At 43.5% G+C, this 19,800-nt stretch overlaps 1 long non-coding RNA gene across 1 annotated transcript in view; it reads right to left on the reverse strand.

Annotated features, from left to right (window-relative positions):
• Nucleotides 1-19,800, reverse strand: part of LOC142827374 (uncharacterized) — an 84,163-nt gene continuing 64,363 nt past the window's right edge. Inside the window, exons 3-4 of the long non-coding RNA XR_012902087.1 lie at nt 1,419-1,513; nt 1-839 (exon numbers count right to left, since the gene is read on the reverse strand). This is a non-coding gene — a long non-coding RNA (uncharacterized LOC142827374). The remainder of the gene's footprint in view (nt 840-1,418; nt 1,514-19,800) is intronic.

The following is a 19,800-nucleotide window of genomic DNA, read 5'->3' on the forward strand; positions in this document are numbered from 1 at the left end:
AGCACCATCCTGGGATTTTATTTGCCTCTTTTAAAATGAATAAAACCAAAGATATACACAAATGTAACATGAGCTACAGCTCTTGCATATGCATTACTTTAATACTGTGCATTTGAGTTGACAATGGGCTTGAAGTGAAAGGAGTGTTCTCTGAAAGGAGATGAACGGACAGACAAGGAGACTGATGTTTTTCTGTTTATCTACACAACAGGCAGAGTCTGAGCATGAACATCACACATTTCCCAACACAGATAATGGCATCCATCCTCGGGCAAAAGGGTAGGCTGGTCCTGAGTTTTTCTGCTGAGCCTACCAAACAATAACCATTGTAATCTGAGCACACGTCCATTTGGAACCAGGCTGGGACCATCAATTCAGTCTACCCACATGAGAAAAAGAAAAAGAGAATAGTTTTCATACCCATGACCTAGAGCTGAATGGGTTTGTATCTCATGACCAGTCCTCTAAGCAATCCAAGCCCCCCATGCAGAGTGTTTTGGTGAAAAGCACTCTCTGAAAAGCTTTGTATCTTTACCCACATAACAATGTCCACGGGGGCACTTAATCTCCTCTATAATTTGACTCACAGATGGACTTGTTTTTTACTTGCACCCTCCTTTCTGTTCAGGGATGATAGGCACTTAACACAATCCACCTGCACTGCAACTGCCACGTGGAACATTCTCTGGTCCTGGAAAAGCTTGGATCTGTGAAGATGGAGCTAAAGACATGTCTGAGCAAATCGAGATACCCAGTAAATTTTGGGGGACTTAGGAAATTAAATCTAGATGCTTGCTTTTGTTTCTCAGCTTCATGTCTCTCAGGATACAAAAAGGCATCTGAAATTAGAAGAAGAATTTTATGTTAATGAAAATCTCCCCATAATAAGATTCACTGAACACTATGCATAGAGGATTGGATTACTTAGAGGACTGGTCATGGGATACAAACCCACTCAATTCTGAGTCCTGGGTATGAAAACTATCCTCTTTTCCTTTTGCTGACTTGTGTCTACTGAGTTGATGGTCCCAGCCTGGTTCTGAGTGGAAATGTGATTATTTTTCATAGGCTCAGCAGAAAAGTTCAGGATTGTATAGACCAGGGGTTGGGAACCTAAGGCCCGGGGGCTGGATGTGGTCCCTGGCTTGCCTGGATCTGGCCCCGAAAGCTCAGAGCTTCAGGACTCCCCACCCCCACCAGCACTGGGGAGCTTCCAGTGATGCTTCAGCCGCCCATTGCCTCCCTGTAGGACTGAAGCATACAAAATCCACTAGCCTGGACTCCCTTAGGCTCTGGTGTGCGATGGGAATGTGTGGAGTATCTTTCTCCTTCTCCATTTTTTTTCCCCACTTGTGTGCAGCCCCCGACTGATTTTTTTTTATGGGTCAGCGGCCTCCAACCCAAAAAAGGTTCTCTACCTCTGATATAGACATCAAGACCAATCTCTCTCACCCAAGGGTGGATGCCATGGATCTGTGTTGGGTAGTATGTGACGCTGATGGTCAGATTCCACCTGTTGTGTAGATAAACAGTTACATAACAACTATAGACCCACTGCCAACTCAAATATAGACTATAGAGTATTACATAATATAAAGCACTGATTATTTATTTTTCTTCTCCTACCCTGTTTTTGGCAAGGATACATGCTCTGATGTTTAAAGATTTTTTTCATCAGTTTCTCCACTGATTCTCCATTCCCCTTTTCTAAGCATCCCTCAGCTGTTTCTCTGCTTCCTGAGGCAATTCTCCTTATATAAATCATCTATAATGGAGGCTTTCTTCAAACGATAAAGATGTTAACAGCCTGCCATTTGGGGGGTAATTTTTCTTTCTACGCATTGTAATTGATAAACTACCCATTCTGTTCTTTACAGGAAGATCTTAAGTATGTTAGCAGAGCTAAAACTAACAGAAACATGACACTAATAGATGAAATTCATGTAGGTAATAAAACATTCCAAATCCATGAGGTTATCTTTCTTGATAAGACAAACACCATTAGTAGGACAAGCTACTGAATGCAGCACGTGGAGTAAATAAATTCTACTTCAAATCTCCTTATAATAAGGTTCATATCAGTTAGAGTGTTATTAGTCCTTGTGGCATTTCCTTATGCATGTAATTAACATTTATTCTGAAATGTAAAGTAATTCTCCTAAAATGCTACTTTTAAGTGAATTACATAGCTGAGTGCAAGTCCAGTATATGTTTCCTTTTGTAAGTAAAACCGTATGGCTCGTATATTGATGTAAAGTCTTCATACCACCTAGATAATCTAAATTCAAGCTGTTAATACAAAACAGCTCATTTAGCAAATCCCTGGTTGGCTTGCCGCATGAAGCCACAGCTATGCATGTTTTTAGGGAATGTCACCTTTTCTGGGTCCATGGAGGGTTCTTTTTGGCAGTGCTGATGAATAACAATTTTTAGCCTTCATTAGTTCATAACAGTTTGCAGGTTGTCCCATATAAAGAGCTGCTTAACATCACAGAGTAAGGGGACAATGTTCTTGAAGATATCAGCAAGTATAACAATCAGAATCCCCTCAAATTAGTTAAGACTAACCACATATTTACTTCACAGTAAAAAAAATTTGCTTGAAATAAAGTGCCTGCAACTTATAAAAAACTTAATAGGTCTAGCAGAGCTATTCCATGAACTTAGCACATTTCAGTGCACATTGCTTTTCTTACACCAAAACAGCAAGCATCTTCTGTCCTAACACAGAGACATTTCTCTTGGAAAAGGTGCCTCTTCATATCCTGTCTCTGAAGCAGTTTATAGAGAAAAGTCCTTTTCATTTTTTCTAGAGGGCATGAGGATACATGGTTCCACTACATTTAGGGTACTTCTAGACTACAAGCCTCTTTCGAAAGAATCTTTTGAAAAAGCCTCTTTCGAAAGAGAGCATCTAGACTGAAACCTCTTCTTACGAAAAAGTGAGCCACTTTTTCGAAAGAGAGCACCCAGGCAGTCTGGATTCTCTCTTTCGAAAAAGCCGTTTGCATTCAAGAATGCCTTTTTTCAAAAGAGCACTTTCGAAAAAAGGCATTCTTCCTTGTGAAATGAGGAGTACCGCCATCGAAAGAAAAGCCGCGTTCTTTCGATTTAATTTCGAAAGAACGCGGCTGTAGTCTAGATGCAAGTGAAGTTTTTTCGAAAAAAGGTTACTTTTTTTGAAAAAACCCTGCAGTCTAGACACAGCTTTAGTGAATGTCCCATAGCATAGAATACTTCTGGACTGGTTAATGGCATTTTCTCTTTAACGAAGTTAGGTTTATTAAAACTCATTGGCTGTGCATATCTTTGTAATCTCTTCCCCTCCTGCTGGGAAGAACACTTCTATATTAACATCTAAATTAATACTTCTACATTAACGAGCTGCTTTTTCAGTTGCAAAGACATTCCTAGTCTCCAGCAGAATCAAGTTGAATGTTCTCAGTTTGAACAAGGCCTATTCATAATTCAGAAAATTCAAATGCAGGATTAAAAGAATAAGTACAGTTACAAAAAAGATTAAAATTGGGCAGGCTATTTATATCTTCTCAGAGAAGCTTAGAAAAATACCCTTGCTCTTACATGGAAATCAAGAATTTGAGATCTTATTTCTGCAGATGTTTGCCTTCATATGTCATTCACAAAAAAAGGTGCCCGACTAAGGTAGAATATATGTGACAATAGGCATTGTTTTGTGATTGGTTTTAATTCCTTTTTGCAGTGCTGTAGCCCTGTTGGTCCCAGAATATTAGAGAAACAATGTGGCTGAGATAATATCTTTTATTGCACCAACAGAAACTGGTCCAATAAAACAGCCGTTTACAACCAGGGTTCCATGACCCACATTAGGTCAATTTTGTAAACAATGAGTCCACACTACAAGCCTGTCCCATCGACTTCCAGGGCCATTAAAGTCAAATTTCTGTACTCCCACTTTCACGAAGAGTAACTGCTGAATTTGATATTACATGGTCAACTTTCGGGTCACGCAGATGCACTGCTGTGAAAGTCGACATTCTTGGCCTCTGGGGGGTGTCCCAGGATGCCTGGTTTGGCCACAACTTTCAACTGCTCTCCAGATGAGCAGGAAAAGCCCTACGAAAATCTGTCATTTCCTGTATGGCCAGCATTGCAAGCAGACTTCAGAGCAGGCAGCATCCCTGAGCAGCACACCTGGGCATGAGTTCCATGCATTCCAGTTCTGTGAGCTCCCAGGGTCACAGATGAACACCAGTGGAGAGTGTGCAGGAGGTCCTGGACCTCATTTCTGTGTGTGGGGAAAGGAATCTGTTCTTGCAAAACTACAAACCAGCAAAAAGAAATGCAGATATCTATGCCAAGAGCATTAGGGGTATGGAGGAGAAACGATATGCCAGGGACACTCAGCAGTGCCGTGTGAAAAAAAAGGAGCTGAGGCAGTCCTATCAAAAGACAAAGGAGGCAAATAGATGGTTTGGAACATCACCACAAACATGCCGCTACTTCAAGCAGTTGCATGTGATCCTGAGTGGAGGAAGGGACTCGACCAGCTTCCCTAACCAGTCCATGGTTCCCCTCCCCTCCCCCCGCCCCCAGGACACTCAGGCAGCCTTTGGCAGCTGTGTGAAGGGCAGTGTGAAGTTGGAGGAGGAACAATAATGGTGAGCGGGACAACCTAAGCCAGTGGTTCCTAACCACCAGTCCACAGACCAGCAGTGGGCCATGAACCACTGCATGCCGGGCCTCGGCACATTGCCAGGCCATGCCTCCTGCTTTTGATTAGCCCCACCCGCTGGGGTTCCCCATAAGGTAATTCCCTTCTTGCCCACTTCCCCATGAAGCAGCATAGTGAGTGGGGCGGCTGGTGCTGCAGCTGGAGCGAGGACCACAGTGAGGCTGACCCTACTGGGGCAATCTCACCATCACCCCGGTTCTAGCTCTGGCAGCTGCTATACAGCAGCATGCTCTGTGATGGCTATTGTGCCTGCAGGGGGAGTTGGGGCCCCTGAAGCTGCTTGTTAATGTGTCTGGAGATGGATCAGGAATTCTCCTTGCGCAGCTCCATAAAGCTCTCAGACAGGAACTCTTTCATCCTTCTCACAAGGATTCTGGGGAGGCTGCCTTATTCCATCCTCCACAATAGGATATCTTCCCATGCCAAGCCAGCAATATGTGTTCTGGTGACATTGCAGCAAAGCATTGCAGCATAAGGTCCATGTTTCTAGACACATTCAGTCAGCATCCACTCCCTATCACTCGTGTGATTTGGACAAGACTGGTATCTCCCATGGCAACCTGGATGAAGCAGAGGAAGCAATTAGCTGATGCCTCAACGGTAAACATGTTTGCTCATCTCCAATGAAGCATGGCTCGAGCCCCTGCCCTGCTGCCATGTTTGGACCCCATCCTTCCTCCTTCCCACCCACTCGCTCACTCCTGTGTCAAGGGAAAAGTTGCTCTCTCCTGGTAACCAGGGTGGGGGGTGCCAAACACATGGATGCCATGCAAGCCCCTGCCCTGCTCTGCTACCAATGTCAGGCAGGGCTATATTCAGTGTGAGATCTGCTGCCCTGCTTGTGCTCAGATACTCACAGGCAATGAAGGAAGAGACTTGTAGGCCTCCCTGACAGGAGGCTTTAGGGTTAAGATTTGGGTTATTCACCACCTGGTTTCCTTTTTACTTACACTGCTTTCCTCTCTGCCATAATTTCCCTTTTATCTCTCCTGACTGCTTCACTATCATTCCCATTACAGCACTTCCAGAAGATGGGTCAGGCTGACTTTTGTATCTCTGGTTTCAGGGTTACACTGGGAGCTATCTGCCAGACACATATTTGCTGTCATTAGAGAACTGAAAAAGAAATCTCTGCCTTTAATAGCTTAAAATGCCTTTATTCTCCTTCTAGGGAACCCATTATTTCTTAAAGTGGGGGCACAAGTCAAGGACCTCATAACTCTGAGCTCATTATTGTTCAAATGCCTTTCTGAGAGACTTGGTTCTTATTCACTTTCTTCTTCCTTTTCTAATTTTGCTCTGTGTGTCTCTATCCAAGCTGTGTCCAAACAAAGGGCAAATTCCAAGATGAAATGTCTCCTCCCTGGCTCCTCATTTTGCAGGTTGTACAGTTGCTGCATCAATTTCTTGTTCCTCTTTTACTTTGTTCAAGACCCACTAGCCATCCATAGACTCTTCCTTTGTATAGTTGTTGCCCCTTTGAAACTTCTTTGCCAGACTTCAGACTTCCAGACTAGAATAGTTCTGTGTCCAGTTGTTTAAGCCATCATTGACTGAGCAATGAGCAAAGCATCAGTCTGGAACAACTGTTCTCTAAGTTTCACCCGTGATTTTTCCATTTGTATAGTAGTGAGTAGTAGAGCCAAAGCACAATTGCACTTGTCTGATAATACCTCTGTGAAGCCCATTAACCTCAGAATGTTCATATATCTTTAGCATAAGGTCATATTTGCTTCTTTTGAAACCAGTTTGCTAGGGCTTTGAGGTTTGATTAGTTAGCCTTTCACCAAAAAGACTCAAGTTCAGTCTCTGGGAAAATAATCTTTGCATCATCTAGCTCCATAAGACGCAGTTTTGGCATCTGTGTGATCTGCTGGCATGCTGACTTCCTCTCGCAATTCTGGTGTTACTTCCCTTCTTGCTGTCCTCTATCCTCAGAGGATAAGTCTACACTACAGGCTTCTTGCACAAGAAGCCTTTTGCGCTAGAGATTTTGCACAAAAACTTATTGCGCAAGAGCACGACCACACCTCAAAGCACATCGCAAAAGCTATGTACATTTGCACAAGAGAGTGTCCATATTGCTGGATGCTCTAGCACAAGAAAGCACTGATTACAATTCACAAAATGGCCATCAGAGTACCTGTGCTCTTTTTTATAAGGGTTTCTTGCACAATAAGAGGTTCCATAGGGGCTTCTTGCGTCCACACTGGCCTTTTTGCACAATAGCTGTAGTGCTAAAAGCAGTTATGCCTCAGAAAAGGAGGTTTACCTATGGCGGCAAAAGCCCTCTGTTCTGCCGTTTAACTGCCCATTTAATTGTGCAAGAGCTCATTTGAGGTGTGGACGCTCCCCGGGTATTTGCGCAAAAACCATGTAGTGTAGACGTAGTCATAAAGGTTATTTAAAAAAATGTTTTACATTCTTTGAGTACTTTAAAATATTCACCAGAACAAACGGATCTTTCAGCTCTGTGAAAATGTGGAATGCCATGGTTAATGCTGGTTCTACAAGGCAAAGTTTAGGCAAAACCATCTCTGGACTGAGAAGTTCAAAAAGATACACTGGGAATACTAGTATAAATAATCAGGCAACATCAAAATGTTCTACCAATGCCACCTGCCCATTGGACTTACACTTTTGGGTCCATTAACATATAAATGAAATAGTCCTCTTGTTACCATTCTGATGTAGAAATGCAGATTGACTCTTGTTTTCTGAGGAGCTTGAGATGTACTTAAGTGCCCCACAATTCCATCCTAGGAGACCTACACTGCTTTACGTACACCAGTATAATTAAAATAGATTCACTTTCTAGTAGAGCCAAGAGCCAAGTCCTGAAATTGTGTCTAAAAGTCATAGGTGTTCAGAACCTTGCAGAAAGCACTCAGCACATTGTAGGAACAAAGTCCTATGTCCAGGACACTGTAATATCTGCTATGTCTTTGTGACTGCTGCAGTCCATCCCTATATTCCCTCTAAGCTGTGTGGACAGCAGCCTGTCAAGGGCTGTGCAGGTGCTGAGGGCTGTGACAACCCCCAGACCTGCTGCAGCAGGGCCAGGTACCTCTCTGGTCTGACCTCAGCCTCAATCCTGCCAAGATGGGAAGAAGCACTTCTTCCCCTGCCCAGGCTCAGCCCCAGACCTTCTGCTGCAAGGAGATACACTCTCCACCAGCCTCAGAACTGCAATGGCCAGGGAGAGGCACCTCTCCCACAGTCCCAGTCCTGGACCTGCCGCAGCCCTTGAGCTGCCATGGTGGGGAGAGACAAGGAGGGATGCTCTTCCCTCAGCCCCGGAGCTGCTGAGACTGGAGAGAGGTGCTCCTCACTCCTAGCCCAGATACTGCTAAGGAGAGATAGGTCAGGGTGAACCCTCTCTGTCACAGCCCTGGGACAGCCTGCACCCCAAACCCCACATCCATGGCCCCACCCCAGAGCCTTCACCTCCAGGTGGAGATCTTTGCCCCTACACTCCATCCCTCTGCCCTAGCCCCCTCCCACACTCCAACCCCCTCACCTCCCACCCCACCACACATCACTTCCATATTGGTACACATAAAAAAATTCTGCACATGCCTGGGAAAAATTAGAGGGAACACTAAAGGAATAAAGAATTATATTATTTTGGATACAGTTCACTATAGCAGCATTACACAAGATAGTTCTAGGTTCTTAGGAAGCCACCATTGTAACTGAAATGTCTAGGCCAGTGGGACAGTGTTTTCATATGTCTTGGGAAACACAGCAGCAGCAAAGGTGTGTTATTTGGAATCTGTATCACCGAATATTGAAAAGTAAATGATATTTTTCATTTCAGCTTCCTTTGTGCATCATTGGTTTCTGTGTCTTACTTTGCTCTAATGATCTTTTTCCTACTTAGTCATTTAAACCATTTTAAAACTCATATTAAAATGAGGTTGTTTTGAGGACACATTCCTCCTATTGGAAGTAGGAATGGAAAAGACATAGTGAATCATGAAAACAACCCCCTTTTTCTTGCTTTGCTGTCAGCACCCTGGTTTGGACAAGTAGAATGTTATCCTGTTCCTATGGTGATAATTTCCTTTACTGCGTTGGCTAGAGAGGAATCATGATTATAAACTACAGTCACATTTTGTGTATCAATTACAGGGTTGTAAAATTGTCACAAAAATTGAGCAACCAATGCACAAAATCTGCTTACTCATTCGTCACCATAATGATAATAGTTACGACTTCCAAACATGATGTTTTCATTCTAATCCAAACATGTCAATATAAAGAAGCTCAACTGTCAGAAAAAATTACTTGCTCCAGGTAATTGGATGAATGCTGTTGTGCATGGCTGTTATCTTATTACACCCAGTGGTAGAGAATATTAATAAATAATGTAATGCAAAGAAAACATTAATAATCTAAGCCCTGATTCAGGGATGTATTCAGAAAGGATGTTTAAGCATGTTCTTAAGCTTCACTAAAGTCAACAGAAATTAAGCAAATGTCTAAGTGCTTTCCTGAATCTGGATACTAATCCCTCAGGGTATGTCTACACAGCAGCGTTATTTCAGAAAACTGATGTTATTTTGAAATAACAATATGTGAGTCTACACAGCAAGCCATTATTTTGAAATAATGTCAAGCTGGAGGACTTCTTATTCTGACTCATGGTAACTCTCATTTCACAAGGAGTAAGGGAAGTTGAAAGAAAAGTGTTCTTCCTTCAACTTCCTGTGGTGTAGACCAGTGGTGCGCAACCTTTTTTGATCTGCAACCCCCACGCCACGGGGGCCACCAACTGCCGGGCCTAACTCCCAGCTGGCCAGATCTAGGTGCCACACCGTAGGGGCTGCCAATTGCCGGGCCTAGTCACCAGCTGGCCAGATCTAAGCACCGGGGTGACACACCCAGCCCCTGACCGGCCAGATCTAAGCACCATGCTGCATGGCCGCTAACAGCTGGGCCCAGTCCCCAGTCAGCCAGATCTAAGCTCTGCGACTCCCCAGAAGACACAGGTTGTGCACCACTGATATAGACAGTGCCAAAAGCCAAATTAAGCTATTTTGACTTCAGTTACGCAATTGATGTAGCTGAAGTTGCTTATCTTAATTTGACTTTTCCCCTGCTGTGTAGATGTGCCCTCAGTGTCCAGACTCACCATCCGTCTGTTCCTAAAGCTTTAGAAACCAGACCAATTATCTTTATGCTCCAGCCCAAGATTCTGTGTGAGGTTATCTGAGCTGTAGAGCTTTATTGGTTCAGAAGTGGGGGGACCTATTCAGAGATATATTTTTTCTGTTTAGGCCAGTTTTGTACACCTCAGAGCATTTACTCCGTATGCATGTGGGTGTGTGCATGGGAGAGAGAGAGAGAGAGAGAGAGAGAGATTACCTTTCTTCATTAGCTGCATCTGGGTTGGCTCAAGTTTTTGGCTCAGATTTTATTTGGAATATTTTAAGACAATCTCCCACAATCTGATGTGTTAAAGTAAATAGACTGATACTGCTCTAAATAATCCTAAGTAGTACAGAAGAAGGTGGTTAATGCACTAGGTCAGAAATCAAAAGAGCTTGGTTCTATTCTTGACTCAGTCACAGGCTCCCTATCGAACAGTTCCTTATCTGTAAAATATTATCCTACTTCATATGAGTATTGTGAAGATAATGTCATTAAAGTTTGTGAAGTGCTCAGATGCTGTGGTAATTTATTTGGCATCTGCAATCTGGTCAAGCCAAGCCACAGAGTTCTTACCAACAACGTTCAAGGCACAAAGGCCTCCAAGAAAGTGACTGATGTTGCAGTTCTCAACAATTTGTGTTATGGTTTGTGGCTGCCCAGAGTGACATAGTGAACTGTTTGTAAAATGCCACCAAACTTCTGCAGCAGTATGTCTGGTATGAAACCAGTTGAGAAGGCTCCGTAAATCAAACTGGTTGATGTTGAATGGGATCCGAGACAAGATAATTAGTTGTCACTTTATCTGCAGACCATGAAGTTTACAACATGTCCTCTACTGTAAACCTGGTAAACCTATCCACAATGGGCACCGTGAGGACAGATGACAGCAGATGTGGCAAATCACTCGATTTTGTCACAAGTTTTGATACACTTTCCTCTCTGTGAACTCTGTGGGAAGCAATATTGCAGAGAACTGGAAACCATGGTAAGGGAGTAGATTTATGTGAGCCTGAAATAATATGTTTGGCAGAATTAAGTTGTGCATCAACCATCCTTGTGAGAGACAAACAACCCCATGCTGGAGCACAGTACTTTGCCACTTAATAACACAGCACCCAGGCCTACATATGTAACGTTTGAGTGATGGTTCCCCATGTCATTTCTAAGCAGGTTGTTTCATGTTTTGATTTTAGTCCCTGTCTTAGTATCATAGAATCATAGAACTAGAAGGGACCTTAAGAGGTCATCGAGTCCAGGACCCTCATGGCAGGACCAAGCACTGTCTAGATCATTCCTGACAGGTGTCTGTCTAACCTGCTCTTAAATATCTCCAGTGATGGAGATTCCACAACCGCCCTAGGCAATTTACACCAGTGTTTAACCATCCTGACAGTTAGGATTTTTTTCCTAATATCTACCCTAAACCTCTCTAGCTGCAGTTTAAGCCCATTGCTTTTTGTCCTATCATCAGAGGCCAAGGAAAACAATTTTTCTCCCTCCTCCTTGTAACATCCTTTTAGATATTTGGAAACTACCATCGTGTCCCCTCTCAGTTTTCTCTTTTCTAAACTAAACAAGCCCAATTATTTCAGTCTTCCCATATAGCTCATGTTTTCTAGACATTTAATCATTTTTGTTCCTCTTCTCTGGACCTTCTCCAATTTCTTCACATCTTTCTTGAAATGTGGTACCGAGAACTGGACACAATACCCCAACTGAGGTCTAATCAGTGCAGAGTAGAGCGGAAGAATGACTTCCTGTGTCTTGCTCACAACACTTCTGTTAATGCATCCCAGAATCACATTTGCTTTTTTTTGCAACAGTGTCACACTGTTGATTCATCTTTAACTTGTCGTCCACTATAACCCCTAAATCCCTTTCTAGACAATCACTCCTAGACAATCACTTCCCATTCTGTATGTGTGAAACTCATTGTTCCATCCTAAGTGAAATACTTTGCATTTGTCCTTATTAAACTTCATCCTGTTTACCTCAGACCATTTCTCTAGTTTGTCCAGATCATTTAGAATTTTGACCCTGTCCTCCAAAGCACTTGCAACCCCTCTCAACTTGGCATCATCTGCAAACTTAATAATCGTACTGTCTATGCCATCGTCTAAATCATTGATGAAGATAAGCTGAATCAGTCCCAAAACACCCCTGCAGAATCCCACTTGCTATGCACCTTCATAGCAGCCCCATCTAGGTTGCATTTCCCTAGTTTATTGATAAGGTCATGAAAGACCGTGTCAAACGCCTTACTAAAGTGTAGGTATACCACGCCTACCACTTCTCCCATATCCACAAGGCTTGATACCCTATCAAAGAAAGTTATCAGATTTCTACTTTACAAATTTACATGATTTCTTCTTTACAAATCCATGCTGGCTGTTCCCTATCACCTTATTTTCTTCCAGATGTTTGCCAGATGAATTCCTTAATTACTTGCTCCATTATCTTCCGTGGAACAGAAGTTAAACTGACCAGTCTGTAGTTTCCTGGGTTGTTCTTATTTCCCTTTTTATAAATGGGCACTATATTTGCCCTTTTCCAGTCTTCTGGATCTCTTCCAACTTCCATGATTTTTCAAAGATGATAGCTAAAGGCTCAGGTACCTCCTCTATCAGCTCCTTACATATTCTAGGATGCATTTCACCAGGCCCTGGTGACTTGCAGACATCTAACTTTTCTAAGTAGTTTTTAGCTTGTTCTTTTATTTTGACTTTTAAACTTACCCGATTTCCACTAGCATTCACTATGCTAGGCATCCTGTCACCATCCATTTTCTTGACAAAAACTGAAACAAAAAAGTCATTAAGCACCTCTGCCATTTCCAAGTTTCTCCTTCTTCACTGAGCAATGGGCCTACCCTGTCCTTGGTTTTCCTCTTGCTCCTAATATACTTGTAGAACATCTTCTTCTTACCCTTTATGCCTCTAACTAGATTTAGCTCATTTTATGCCTTGGCCATTCTAATCTTGCCCATGCATACTTGTGTTGTTTGCTTATATTCATCCTTTGTAATTTGTCCTAGTTTCCACTTTTTATACAACTCCTTTTTCATTTTTATATGATATAAGATCTCCTGGTTGATCCAAGGTGGACTCTTGTCATACTTTCTATCTTTCCTATGCAGTGGAATAGTTTGCTTTTGGGCCCTTAATGATATCCCTTTGAAAAACTGCCAACTATCCTCAGTTGTTTTTCCTCTTAGTCTTGCTTTTCATGGAACTTTATCTACAAGCTCTCTGAATTTTTAGTCTTTATAGGATGGTCACAATATATGAGAGTTCTATCCAACATAACTAGACTAGATGTGAATCATGTTTTATTTGCTGATCTTTGCAAACTATATTCAGCTCTCTGCCCACTTGTGCAGGGGGTAATTGGAAGACACTTGACAAAGTCTTTCTTCCACTTGGTGTCAGATACCACTAACAACAATAATCATCCATAGCTACCATATCTGCATTCAAAACACTCTTAAGTCTGACAAAGGAATGTGACTGAGTGCTGACTTACATGTTGGCTGTATAAACAAACTTGTGAGACCCCAGATACGGTAGGTCATTCCAATAGAAGTTGAATAACATTGTCAATAAAACGAATTCTTGTGGAAGGCTGTTCTTTGGGTGCATCCAAGCACTTGTTCTCTCACCAATATGCACACAGAATAGTAGGCACACCAAGACACCTACAGTGGAGCGCCCACAGTGACCCCCACTTCAAAGAACACCAGATACTGCACAAGGTGACTAACCTCCCTTCTCTCAAAAACAGAGCACATACAAGCCAACTGTGGGAATGTACTATTAATTATACACCCTCCCCTAATGCTGGCTTGCAAAGGTCACTCTTCCCTTTGACCTTATGGAGAAAGCTTCAGAGATCATTCTAAAATAACTAGAAGATCTACTTTATGCACACCAACACTGTTCTGAAAATATGCTGCTTGTGCTGAACTGTGTCAGCAGTATATGCATAGCAGCACAAGCGCTAGAAGCAGCAACTTTAATCTAAGGATCACAGTGGTCCCAAAGCAATTAATTAGTGTTATTTATTAGTACTGGATCCCTCCAAATGTGCAAACTGCTCACAGTCTCCTTCATCAAACTCTCCTCTCTCCCTCCCCCCTCCTCTTCAGGAAAAGCTTTGGAAAGCAGATGTGCCTTGCAGCGTGCCCTGAAGCTTAGAAAATCCAGTCTCTTTGGAACCAGAGCAGAGGACTGAGTTCCAGAGTCAAGGACACCTCGTGCAAAAATGTGTGTGTGTTGGAAGACAGTTGGGGGTTTGGCTTTGCTCCCCCGATCCATGTGTTTCCCTGCTGGTTGATGAGACCAGCCTTGCTGAAGGTACTGCGTCTGCTTTACTGAGTTAAAAGTGACACAGCAAAGCTCCCTAGCTGGCAGAATCTGAGCTGTAGCTAGTAATTTGAAATGTATCTGCCCCCAGATGATCACTCAGCCTCTGCTCTCACAACATGCATCCTGCCTGCAAAATGCCCATTATCTCTACAGGTACACATGCCATTACAGTCAATGCAATTGCTAGCACTGGAGAGGCAGTTAGATGTAAGTACCCAGCAGTATGCCTGATGAGGAACAAAATACCACACCAGTGCCACTGGGAAGTTAAAAAAACAAATGGCAGCACCTGCGTACACCTTCCCTGGCCCCTGAGCATATGGGTTAACTACCATGCCTAGAGTAAAGTGGTAAATATTTCAGAAGAAGATTGGGGAGGAAATTGTGTTATCTTTGTCTCTGCTAAAAAATCACAACTCCCCTCCCCAAACAACACCCTCAATACAACCACAGTTTATACAGTTGTATGTTGGTGTTATGTGAAGCACAGAGTCCCTGGGGCCTGTGGCTATGATAGTGCAAGACACCTGCAGCCCACATTCTATAGCAAAAGGGTGGAGGTTCCAGTGCCAACCATCACAGTCCTCAAACTAAGTGGCACTGTCCTAACAGCATGGCCAGCATATCTGGGGACATGTCATAACACTGAATCCCCTGCACAGCCTCTATCTATCCTTCCAAGTTCCTGTATGTAGGCTGTCCATCATCCTAGTAAAGGATTCTCCCCACCTGCAGGGCTCCTATGGAGCTCTGAGCACACGTTAAAGCTGTACTGCCTGGCTTGGGAACCTGAGAGAGGGCAGCAATGTAAATCCCTGTCCTTTTATTTTCTGAAAAAAATCACTTCTGGGGGTCCCAGACGTATTATCCAAATTTGGGTCAAATGCAGTAAAAGGTTTTGATTGATTTTTTTTCAAGAGAGACAAAGCATTTCATTTCATTTTTCAATTCAAAGTGGTGTTTCAAATCAACGTTCATCTAATATTTAAAATATGCACACACAAAAACAGGCACAAAAAACCCTACCAAGCTAATTCTGAAACAAGAAGTACAAAGTAATTGTTTTAAGACCACTCAAAACATCAGGTGGTCTTGAAAACATTTGTTTCCTTGCATTTCTGTTCGTAAAGGTTTTTGCTTTGAATCAAACCTGATTTTTGTTTTGTTTCTTTGTTGTTTAGCTCCTTCTGAACCAAAAAAAAATCCGTTATTCACTAAGCCCCATGTGGAAGTCATTAGTTCTAAGACTGATCTGAAAATCATGAGCTTTTATCTATCTATCTATTAGAGTACATCTCTCTGTGAGTCATCTGTCTGTGCATTTGTGACTCCATTTGTTCAAGAACTCCTCCTAAATCATAAGAGTTAGGACCACCAAATTCAGGATGCAGCTTCCTCTTACCCTAACTTAAACCTAGATCAGGCTTTGATTGTGCCTGGAAAACGGGAAGTGCTGGGAATGGGATTATTTTTGATAATATGGAAAGGGAGGGGGCAGAAAGTGAAGGGATATGAAGGGGAGGGGCACAGAGAGGAGGGACATGATTCTAAGAGTGGCCACTGGGGGCAGCTGCAGTACAAAGAGAGTAGTCAGCAGGGTTGGGGCATCTTGCCTGCCTCCAGATCAGGTAAGGAGCTCCTCTGCCCCAAACCTGGAGCCTCCCTCCTCCCCTGTGGAGAGCCTTCAGGCTGTGGGGGAGGGGGGATGCCGAAGGAGGGGGCAGCTCCCAGAGCCTTGCCCCCCAACAGCCTGCAGGACATGGGGGGATCCCTTGGAGGATGGAGAAGCACCAAAGCCTCACCTTCACAAAAGGCTGCAGGCCAGGGAGCTACTGGAGGGAGGGCAACTAGTGGGAGAGCAGCCCCCAGAGCCTGGTCCCTCCCTAAACTGCCTTGGTTTGTGCTGCAGAATGTGGGGGGACCCACTGAAGGAGGGGGTAGCCCCCGGAGCCTCATCCCCCCCAGACTTCAGGCTGCAGATGGGCCACTGGGGGCAGCCCCCAGAACCTCACCCCCACCCCAGACACTATTTTTGTTGCTCTAAGTGAGAGATACACAAACATCATAAAACCACCTTCAGATTCCTAAGACACGCTTTTGTGGAGATCACTGATTATTAGGGTTGCCACCGGACAGGCCAGTATTTGAGCTTTCTGTTTGAGAAACAAATTGAGAAAATATAAATGAGAAACTATAAATGTTCGGTATTTTCTAAATAAGATGTAATGTAGATTGTGATGTAATGTCAAGTGTGTCCGGTATTTTTGTTGAAACCATCTGGCAACCCTTCTTATGATATTACAGTACATGGGCCCTATGCCATGCAAAGGCCTGAGTATTGCTATTAGGTATGAAAAGCCCTTTTCAGTGGCTGGAATGTTCACAACTTCTTTGTAAGTGTCCCAGGAGCCCTTTCATTCTGACTCTGATTAAGTGTTAACTAATTTGTAGTGCAGTGGCTTACAGAGGCACCAAGCTCAGGACCAGGGCCCTTTTTTGCTGGGATGTATACTGCATACAGACATCATCCCTAAACCTGTAGTTCTCAACTGGTCATCCATGATGACTTTTTCGGTGGTCCACAGGAACGTTGTCCAAAGTCACACGGCATGAGCAGGCACCGTCGTTAGGCTGTTTTATGCCATGTTCACAAGCACTCAGTGCATCATCCATAGCGTCACCTAGGACGCAACCACATTGTGTTGCCAGTAACTTCCATCTGAGGCTCTGAGCATCAGTGTAGCTGCCACCGTTGTGCTGAGCAGTTGCTATGTCGTTCATCCTGTGCTACATGTGCTGGAGGTGGTCCACAAAATTTTTTTGATTGGCCTGGTGGTCCGTGGACTGAAACGAGTTGAGAACCACTGCCCTAACCCAAGGAGTTTGCTTACACTCTGAGGAACAGCTTACTGCCTTTTCTTGAACCCCTCTGCACTGCCTTGGTTTGTGCTGCCAGTGAGGGCGGCAGCCTTGTGTATGTAATTCTCATTCATTGGAGTAACTGGGAAAAGCTGATAAATAAAACAGGGAGGGAAGGGTTAGTACAGATTCATAGACTCATAGAATCCTAAGGCTGGAAGAGACCTCAGGAGGTCATTGAGTCCAACCCCCTGCCCAAAGCAGGACCAACCCCAGTTAAATCAACCCAGCCAGGGCTTTGTCAAGCCAACTAACAGCAGATTCATTGCATTTGACCCCCTGATCTGAGAACCTGGATTCATCTCCTACTGCTATTCCTGGTTACAGGGAGTGTCCCCTCATGCCTTACATGGGCTACCTGTCTGGGGTCCCTGTTCCTCCTCCCACATGAGGATGCAAGAGGGTGAGCAGAGTCAGGGAGTGATTTTAGACTTGGATCCACCTTGGATGCCCCAGTCAGCACTTAGGAGGCAGTAAGCTGCACCAGGAGAAGGCCTGGCACAAAGTGCTTCTGCTGTGGCACAAAGGGGGAGGTAGGGATTCCTTTCTGACTTTGAACCTATGGGTACATCTACACTGCAGAGTTTTCTCAGAAAAATGGCAGTTTTTCCAAAAAAACTTCACTTACATCCACACTGCTATTGCGTTCTTTTGAAAGAAAATCGAAAGTACGCAGGGGGTTTTCCGACTTTGGTAAACCTCATTCTATGAGGAAGAGGAAGAGCTCTTTCGGAAATCGGCTTGTGTGGATGCGGAAGAGGGAGGTTTTTTAAAAGAAGAGGCCTCCAGAAAAAAGCACAGGTGCCCTGCTAGCCACTTTGTCCATAGTAATCACAGCTGAAATGCAAGATAGCGTCCATTCAATGTGGATGCTATCTTTCGAAAAAGCAGATGGCTGTTTCGATGCGCTTTGGCAATGTGACTGCTCTCTTTTGGAAGAAGTTTTTCAGGAAGATCTCTTCCAAAAAAGCTTCTTTCGAAAGAAGCCTGCAGTCTAGATATACCCTATGTTGCATTGCTGCTGTAGCAGCACAAGCTGTTCCCCTTGCTCAAGGCATATTACATCTTAAACTGGCATCTTACAGTTACCTTAGGGCTTGATCCTGTGAGGGGCTAAGCGTGCTGACTTCAGTTGGAGCTAATGGCAGTGAGTACCATCTAGGTTTTATTTTGATTTTTGGTAGGAAAAGCTACTTTGTATTATTCAATACTAGAAGATTTACTTGGTATTGCTCAGGTCCTTAACTCAAGTTTTGTTTTTCTTCATTTAAATCATTATTCTGGGGTGGGGCTGGATGAGGGGTTCAGTATGCAGGCTGCCCCCGGGGAGAGAAGACAATCTCAGCCCTTTCTCACCACAGCAGCTTGGGCTAGGTGAGAAGTACCTGTCCATGGCCACTGCAGGTGTAGCAGGTACAGCTGGGGAAATGGAGACATGTCCCCTGGCTGGGAGAGGGAGAGAGACACAGACAAACAGATAAACTCTCGGAAATATATAGTAGATAGCTATCCCTTTCTCCACCCCTGCCCCTGCTGGCCCAAAGGGGTTATAGCTGTCCTGGTCCCCATCGCTGGCCCTTTGCTGTCCCCCTGTGGTCTTTCTACAGTATAACTACCTCCTACCAGACCCCTCCCTTTTCATTTTATGAGAAAGGATTATACTCCAGGCACATCTCATTGTCCTGGCACAACCAAACCCTGACCATGCTTTAAGTAATGATAGGAGGAAGCTGAATACCAAATTTGGTGGTATTACCATTTAGGAGGCGTTCTTGATGGATGGATAGATAGACAGATGCACATTTCTAAAATATAGAGAAAGATTAACATAACTCCTAGTTAAAATCTGAGGGTTGCTAAAATACCCTTGTCCCTCTGTGGTATATCTAAACAGTTGTATGCTGTCAATCAGTGATGCTATGTCTACACAGCAGCATTATTTTGGAATAACTGACTTTATTATGAAATAACAAAGAGCCACTACACTGCAAGCCGTTATTTCGAAATAATGGAGATCTGGAGGACTTCTTACTCTGACTCCTGGTAACCCTCACTTCATGAGGAGTAAGGGAAGTTGAAGGAAGCGTGTAGACAACACCAAAAGCCAAGTTACGTTATTGTGATTTCAGCTAAGCAATTGACATAACACAAGTTGCATAGCTTAATTTGACCTTAACCCTACTGTGTACATGTACCCTGAGTAACCTATATGTTTGTGACTAGCCTTGAATTGCTTCATAATGAAAAAACTCCAGGGCCCAGCAGTTTGGCTGGTCCCATTCTCACTAACAACAGGTAGTAATGATTTTTTGCTTTCCCAGCGATAGTGTGTGATTTGGTTCTAAATCCTTTTGCAACATTGTTCTGTGAATTAATCTTTAGAGCCTGTGGGTGCAGCTTTGGTGTTTGAAGCTGAAAAGTCATAAGTATTCATTTCAACCTTCCAAAACCGCAGACTGAATGTAGCTATACAATGGAGGATGTTCCATTTATCTGTAACCTGGAGCTTTGGTTCTGTGTTTCTTTTACTATTCCCAGGAGATCCTAGGTTTTTGCCCTCTCAGATGTTGTTAACTTTAGACAAGGTGTGGAAATATTTGTTTATCCATATTGTTACTTACAAATTATCCAAAGGTGTACTAGTGC

Source organism: Pelodiscus sinensis, chromosome 2, assembly GCF_049634645.1.
Source record: "Pelodiscus sinensis isolate JC-2024 chromosome 2, ASM4963464v1, whole genome shotgun sequence".
In the NCBI taxonomy this organism is placed as follows: Eukaryota; Metazoa; Chordata; order Testudines; family Trionychidae; genus Pelodiscus; species Pelodiscus sinensis.